Source organism: Polypterus senegalus, chromosome 8, assembly GCF_016835505.1.
Source record: "Polypterus senegalus isolate Bchr_013 chromosome 8, ASM1683550v1, whole genome shotgun sequence".
Taxonomy (NCBI): Eukaryota; Metazoa; Chordata; class Cladistia; order Polypteriformes; family Polypteridae; genus Polypterus; species Polypterus senegalus.
Window position 1 is genome coordinate 161,327,759 of NC_053161.1, and position 8,639 is coordinate 161,336,397.

Sequence of the window (8,639 nt, forward strand, 5' to 3'; positions counted from 1 at the left end):
TATGTCTTGGAATGTCATATTGGCACGAAGAAGACGAGAGATTGCTTTTTGAAACAAGTGTTATTGGCTAAATATGGGCAGAGATGTGAAGCAGTTTGTAAGTTTTGCCCCGTCTGTCAAGTTGTTTCTGCTCATTGACCCGCTAGGACTTCCCTTTCACCAATTCCTATTTTGGATGTCCCTTTTGAGAGAGTTGGGTTAGACATTGTTGATCCACTTCCCAAGAGTAACAATGGTTATCCGTATATGCTTGAGTTGGTTAATCACGCAATGAGATATCCTGAGATAGCCTTCTGCAAAACGGCTAACACCAAGGCTGGGGCAAAGACTTTGTTTAAGGTTTTCATGTGTATTGGCGTTCCATATGAGATTTCAACTGACAAGGGTAGTCCCTTTACCTCCTGTGTAATGAAACAGCTACGTGAGAGCCTTGCAATTAAACAGCTGAGCACCACTGTTTATCATCCCCAGACGAGTGGCCTGACTGAATCATTTAACAAGACTTTACAGCAAATGATTTCACACGACATCCTCGGGCACCTCGTGCCCTTTATGTTCATTGTTTGTGAAGCACTTCAGGCATCTACCAGCTTAAGTCCATTTGAACTATTATTTGGCAGGAAATCAAGAGGGGTGTTGGATATTTTTTGTGAGGAATGGACAGGGGTTCACCCTGAAACTCGCAAGGTAAAATTTGTCAATAGGGCCATTTTGCTCCTTTCTAAATTGTCATCTATTGCTGTGGTGCATCACTAGCAGAAACATAATTATGATATGAAAAAAAATATTTGTGAATTCAGAAAAGGCAATCGGGAGCTTGTTTCGATCCCGTCTGACTCACAAAAGTCGCTGGCAAAATAACTGGGTCCTGTAATAGTGTAGGAACGAATGAGCCCTGTAAAATATAAGGTTAATATTCCCAGCTGCTGAAAGCCCATTCAAATCCTACATATTAATATTTTGAAGGAGTGGCATGACCCTAAAGAAGTGGCCATGGCTGCTGAAGTCTCTCAGACTGAGGTTGCTATTGGTGATGATTTGACTGACACGCAGAAGGCTGAGTTACTGTCCCTGATTGGGAGGAACTCTGATGTCTTTTCATCATTCCCCGGCCGGACTTAACTTTCTGAACACAAGATTGTTACTGAGCCTGGTGTTAAGGTACAGATGCACCCAAATTGTATTCCAGAAGCAACAAGGACTGTGATGTGTGATGAGGTGAAGCAGATGCTGAATTTGTGTGTGATTCTTGAGAGTAGGAGTAAATGGTGCAGTCCTGTTGTTCTGGTGCCAAAAGTGGATAGCTTGGTATGGTTTTGCATAGATTGTAGACACTTGAAAAAGATTTTCAAATTTGATGAATACCCGATATCACATGCTGATGACCTACTGAAGAAAACTCAGACAAGCCTCGTTTAATTCCATCCTGGATCTCACAAAGGGGTACTGGAAGCTATAGTACTTCTGGAGGAATCCAGTTGTGTGAAGGCCAGATTCACCACCCCGGACAGTTTCTTGTATTCACCAGACTCCCATTTGGACTTCAAGGCGTGCCTTTAACTTTTCATCATATGATGGATCAGATTTTGTGGCCCCATCTGGAGCATATCTCAATGATGTGGTTATTTTCAGTAATGATTATCAGTCACATTTCTACTGCATACAAGCAGTGCTTGATGGCTTATGGCAGGCTGGGTTGACAGCTGATTAGACCTCAGTTAAATAAGGTGGGTGAGGTGTTGCATATCCATGTCCAGAAATGCAAAAGAAGGTTTGGGCTTTCCTAGGACTCGCTTCTTATTATAGGAGATTTATCCCGAATTTTGTACACATAGCCGCCCCTCTAAATTACCTGACTAATAGCTGAAAGAACCACGGCATTGTCTGGTCCGATGGTTGTGCACCGTCCTTCTCTGACTTGATGACTGCTTTGGCTTTATGTACGGTTCTGAGGAATCCAGATTTTTCTAAGGAGTTCATTCTGCAGACGGATGGGAGTGCATTTGGTTTAGAGGCTAATCTCTCTCATAATTTTGATGGTGGAAGAACATCCCATCACGTCATTACTTGACCATTGAGAATGAATGTCTGGCAATTAAGTGAGCAGTGGAGGATCTCTGCTGTTACTTGTGAGGGAGGCAGTTTACCTTGGTGACCATTCACACTCCACTCCAGTGGCTCTACAGGCAGAAAGATACAAACTCCCGGCTCATTAAGTGGTTCATTAGCTTGCAGGTGTTTTATTTGGATGTCCTCCATTGTCATGGTTCTACACCGAACCCAGCTATGATTGTTGCTTAGTTCGCACTGGTTCAGGAGTGAGACCCAGGCACTCAACAACCTTCCAGTTGCACTGTGTACTGAAGCTGGTTCACCATGTAACATGTCTGTCACTTGATGGTTGGTGTTGGGAAAATTTTAAACCCTTATGCTCACATTCTGTTGTCTATACTCCAGAATGAACCTGCTCTGCATGATGGAGTTCTTTTAATCTGAAGAAGGGAGCTAATGCAGGACAACCAACAATGTCACTGCTTGCTTGCTGTGTTTGTGTAATGAAGTGACTGCTCCCATTTAGATAGGTTGCTTGAGACTGTTCCTGTCTTCACAACAATAAAGCTGATTTTCTCAGAATCCTGGACTCGCCTCCTTCTCTCTTGTGCAAGTCTGTGATCCCCACATTGCGAGCATGTCAAGAACCATTACCAAAAAAAAGTGGTTACTGCCCATTATTGTTTGTGAGACCCACCATATTTGGTTGAGTTTCCATCAGTTAATACAAAATTAAACTGCCCCACCCTATAGCACCTCAAATTATTCACAACACTTAATCACGTTTTTAGAAGGCTGTTATGAAAACTTAAGCACTCTTACACCAACCCAAAGGTATCGTGGTTAAGTCTTTGGACTACAAACTCTGAGGTTATGGGTTCAAATCCCACTATTGATACCTTGTGACCCCAAGCAAGTCACTAGACCTGCTTATGCTCCAACTGGAAAACCAAAAGAAATGGAACCAATTGTATCATCAGCATTGCAAGTCATCTTGGATAAAGGCGTCAGCCAAATAAGTAAATGTAAATGAACAGGTAATGTGAGCAGGTGACAGCAAGGTCATGCGAAAAGACAATTTCCCCTCTGGGATTAATAAAGGATAGTGAATCACTAAATTTAAAGTTACAGGAAAGCGTGTGAGAACATTTGGGGATTATCTATTTCTGCATTCATTTCTCAAAGATATGTGATCACAATAATAAACAGACAAACATTTTAGACTAATAAAGCACAAAATTTGGACTTACGTTTTAGTAACAGTCTACACTTTATATTCAGACCGTGATAACCTTTTCCATGTTTGTACTCTTATTCCACCTAGCTGCCTCTGGGATACCACCTTAATTATGACTAACATTTCAGCCCCATTCAGGTTTCTTTCTACTCAATATGCCACCACTCCTATAAATAGGACAGTGCACTCACCAGCCGAGAGTCGTATGGTTTCATGACACGTACTACCTACCAGTTATTTAGAAATATCCTGAAACTTTTAAAAGAATACACAAAAAAAGATTGTGAAAGCGCTGGGGTACCAGTGATAACCCTGCTTAGTTGCAGTTCATAAGGCCAAAAGATGACAAAATAAATAAACATCGGGTGGATTGCCATGACTAGAGCTGACATGACAATGCCACCAGGGCTAATTTTTGAAGTGTTATGTCAGTTCCAAAAACACCAAGCAGTCTAATAGCTTTGTAACTCAAATGCCCATCACCTGTCTTTTGCAAAGAAAATAACAGAAATAAAACTCAACTTGCACTCATTTCAGGAAAAATAAAAAGAGAGTTTTTATACAGCACCTTTCACTTAGTGAAGTAAGATAAGACTGGTGGCCTTCCAAGGTGCCATATTTAGAAGGCTAATGCTGACTTTTTATAAAGATGCTCCAGATAGAGAAGTTAGGAGCATGCGCCGAGAGTGCACTTCCACACCCACCACTGGGCGATTCACCTGGATTGGGACCTCAGTGCAGTGGGTGACCCCACAAGACCACACTGGAACAGTGTGAGTTTTTTTAACTGTGGTTGAAGTGCCAATCCTGCCACCAACCCCCAAGTTCTCCCTGCAAGTTCGGAGGGCCTGCTTTTAGGACTGGATGCAGATTAATGTTATGTAATGGATGAAGACCAAGAGCCCAATGGAGTAGGGTCACTTCCGGCATTTATATGTTTCAAATCGGCAATCATAGATCCCTAGCCTCAGAGCTACCACTCCACCTATATTGCTAAGAAATTTAGAAGTATCTGTATTTTGCTCTATCTATAAATAATGAACTCTGTTTTGTCATTATTCACCTTTTTCATTCTAACCCTTTTCCTAATTAGTGAGCAATTTTCACTGCTAATTAACTCCTTTTCCCTTCATTTTAATAGCCCTGTTTTGAAAGGATTCAGACCTCTGAATTGATTTGTTTCTTCATTAAATGGCAGCCAAACAGAAATAAGATGTGAAACAAGCCAACAGATGACCAGCTAAACTGCCAGTTTCAGTCCAACCAGTTTCTTAATGAGAAGCCAATTCTTGCTGTTAATAAAAGCTGTTATTGAATATCAAGACTTGTTGCTGCTCTTGTTCTGCCACAGCAGACTGTTGATTTTCTGTTTTTCCTAAGACCACCCTCAAGAAGTTCTGGTGACTTGAGCAGACCAAAATGACCAAGACCTTCGCCTTTCTTTGTTTTCAGGTTAGCAGGTCAGGTGGCGGCTTGTTTTGTGTCTCATTAGCTGCTCATTAAGGAAAAAGAAACAACTAAGGGGTCTGAGTCACGTCAATTAAAACTGAGGCAAAAAACAATAAAGGGCAGTGGTCAGTGTAACTCACCACCTATAGCAAGGGCTTGGTTAGTTGTGCTCAAGGGCAGCACGGTGGCGTAGTGGGTAGTGCTGCTGCCTCGCAGTTAGGAGACCCGGCGTGGAGTTTGCATGGTCTCCCCGTGTCTGCATGGGTTTCCTCCGGGTACTCCGGTTTCCTCCCACAGTCCAAAGACATTCAGATTAGGTGTATTGGCGATCGTAAATTGTCCCTAATGTGTATGTGTGCGCACCCTACAAACCGTATCACAATAAAAGTACTTAAGGTCACCTATACTAGTTGAGCGAGAAGTAGCTAGTGCCAAACTGAAATAGTTAACATAACAGTTATAAAACAGAGAATTATAAGGAAACATATGGATTCAGTCTGGGGAGACATGTGGTTTTTGTTCCAGACACCTTTGGTTTTTAATGGGACGCCAAGCCTTATAAAGCAAGCCGCTCTTTCTTAGGTCCTTTGTATTGAAGTTAATGTGGAAATTGCAAAACTGCTTTTGGTACTTTTTATTAGAATGTAGCAAGCATTTACAGTGGTGTGAAAAACTATTTGCCCCCTTCCTGATTTCTTATTCTTTTGCATGTTTGTCACACAAAATGTTTCTGATCATCAAACACATTTAACCATTAGTCAAATATAACACAAGTAAACACAAAATGCAGTTTTTAAATGATGGTTTTATTATTTAGGGAGAAAAAAAATCCAAACCTACATGGCCCTGTGTGATAAGTAATTGCCCCCTTGTTAAAAAATAACCTAACTGTGGTGTATCGCACTTGAGTTAAATTTCCGTAGCCACCCCCAGGCCTGATTACTGCCACACCTGTTTCAATCAAGAAATCACTTAAATAGCAGCTGCCTGACACAGAGAATTAGACCAAAAGCACCTCAAAAGCTAAACATCATGCCAAGATCCAAAGATATTCAGAAACAAATGAGAACAGAAGTAATTGAGATCTATCAGTCTGGTAAAGGTTATAAAGCCATTTCTAAAGCTTTGGGACTCCAGCGAACCACAGTGAGAGCCATTATCCACAAATGGCAAAAACATGGAACAGTGGTGAACCTTCCCAGGAGTGGCCGGCCGACCAAAATTACCCCAAGAGCGCAGAGGACACAAAAGACCCCAGGACAACGTCTAAAGAACTGCAGGCCTCACTTGCCTCAATTAAGGTCAGTGTTCACGACTCCACCATAAGAAAGAGACTGGGCAGAAACGGCCTGCATGGCAGATTTCCAAGACGCAAACCACTGTAAATCAAAAAGAACATTAGGGCTCGTCTCAATTTTGCTAAGAAACATCTCAATGATTGCCAAGACTTTTGGGATAATACCTTGTGGACTGATGAGACAAAAGTTGAACTTTTTGGAAGGCAAATGTCCCGTTACATCTGGCGTAAAAGGAACGCAGCATTTCAGAAAAAGAACATCATACCAACAGTAAAATATGGTGGTGGTAGTGTGATGGTCTGGGGTTGTTTTGCTGCTTCAGGACCTGGAAGGCTTGCTGTGATAGATGGAACCATGAATTCTACTGTCTACCAAAACATCCTGAAGGAGAATGTCCGGCCATCTGTTCGTCAACTCAAGCTGAAGCGATCTTGGGTGCTGCAACAGGACAATGACCCAAAACACACTAGCAAATCCACCTCTGAATGGCTGAAGAAAAACAAAATGGAGACTTTGGAGTGGCCTAGTCAAAGTCCTGACCTGAATCCAATTGAGATGCTATGGCATGACCTTAAAAAGGTGGTTCATGCTAGAAAACCCTCAAATAAAGCTGAATTACAACCATTCTGCAAAGATGAGTGGACCAAAATTCCTCCAGAGCGCTGTAAAAGACTCATTGCAAGTTATCGCAAACGCTTGATTGCAGTTATTGCAGCTAAGGGTGGCCCAACCAGTTATTAGGTTCAGGGGGCAATTTCTTTTTCACACAGGGCCCAGTAGGTTTGGATTTTATTTTCTCCCTAAATAATACAAACCATCATTTAAAAACTGCATTTTGTGTTTACTTGTGTTATATTTGACTAATGGTTAAATGTGTTTGAGGATCAGAAACATTTTGTGTGACAAACATGCAAAAGAATAAGAAATCAGGAAGGGGGCAAATAGTTTTTCACACCACTGTATATACAGTATGTTGCAAGGGCTGCGGTGGGCTGGCGCCCTGCCCGGGGTTTTGTTTCCTGCCTTGCGCAATGTGTTGGCTTGGATTGGCTCCCTGTAGTTAGGATATAACGGGTTGGATAATGGATGGATACTTCTGCTCGCCAAATTTTTATTTTACCGTGCACTTCTCGGGTGGCAGCATTCCGTACTGACCACAAGCCTGCGTTTAGCTATGAACCGCTAGATGGCAGCAAAGGTACAGGACCGCATTTCGGTGACATGTTTACATCTTGAGTAGAAGTCTGACGCTAAGTGGACGCCGTTGTATTTACTGCTGTGGTTTTATGAATATTTCGCTGGCGCTTCTAGTAATTTTGATGAGTAAACGTTTTATTAGCATTAAGTATTCATTCAGGAAATACGTAGAAGCCATTTTCTGTATTTGCAAAAGTGTTTTTTCTCTTTAGAGCCGTATTTCCATATGGTCACCACCCTTGAGTAACGTCAGTTATGACTCGGCGATAAGGAAATTTACCGTTTGCTTTGTGAGGAAATAACATCCAACAGTGAGCGTGAAGTGGATTCCGACGATAGTGACGGTGATTCTACTTTTGTAAATAATAATATAAATGATACCGGTAATGTCAGTCATGCTTTCAACGACATAAGAAAGAAAGAAAGAAAGAAAGAAAGAAAGAACCCCGTGTGCACAGTGTGGAGGTGCAGTGTATGTAAATTGTTTGAAAGCAGGTAAATAATGTTTTAAAAACGATCGTATCTGACTAAATAGCCACTGTCAGGCTTCCTCCTGGGAAAAAGAATATTATTATTATTATTATTATTATTATTATTACTGTTTTTTAAAGTTAAGAGCCAACAGAAACAAAAAACTATGTATATTTTTGAGTGGATAGACAACATTAGGTTTTCTATTAGGGATAGTTTTTATTCTCATTTAATTGCTACAATTACATTTCCTCTTTGAAATAATACTGCCTTTTCAATGTTTTTTTTTTTTTTGCTGATTTATTAATAATAAGCTTTTATTTTTTTAAATATTTCTTTTCTACAAAATACATGGATGGTGTTTTAGTGGGGCGATGGTTAGTTAAAAGACCGTATTTTATACATTGTTGTTTATGTGAAATTGTAACATATGACTGTAAGTGCAATGTTAAAATAAACATAATTTCATAAGGCTTTCAATGCAATTATATTGTTGAGTGAATATTTGTTCCTGCCCCCCTCAGGTAATTATTTAAGCAATATATGTGCCCCTCAAAGAGTTAATCAGCAGCAAACACGGCTCACTAATTAAGAAGATGGTTAGAATGAAAACCTGCAGACACTGTGGCCCACCAGGACCGGAACTGGACACCGCTGCTGTATGCTAAATGAGTTGCAGTGCCGGAGGCTGGTGTGTGTTCAGCTCTAATATTTTTGAAGTAAAATTGCTGTGGTAAATTTAGCAGGGGTCATGGGAGGAAAAGCTGACTGGTAGACAGTTTAAGAAAACATGTTGTGGACAGGCAGAACTGGTGCAAGGGTTGGACATGACAATGACACCCCTAAACTATATATGACGTCCCATTGGTCCAAGGTGCATACCAAGTCAACACAAGACTGACCTATAAAAGGGAATCTAATTATCTATATGCTGC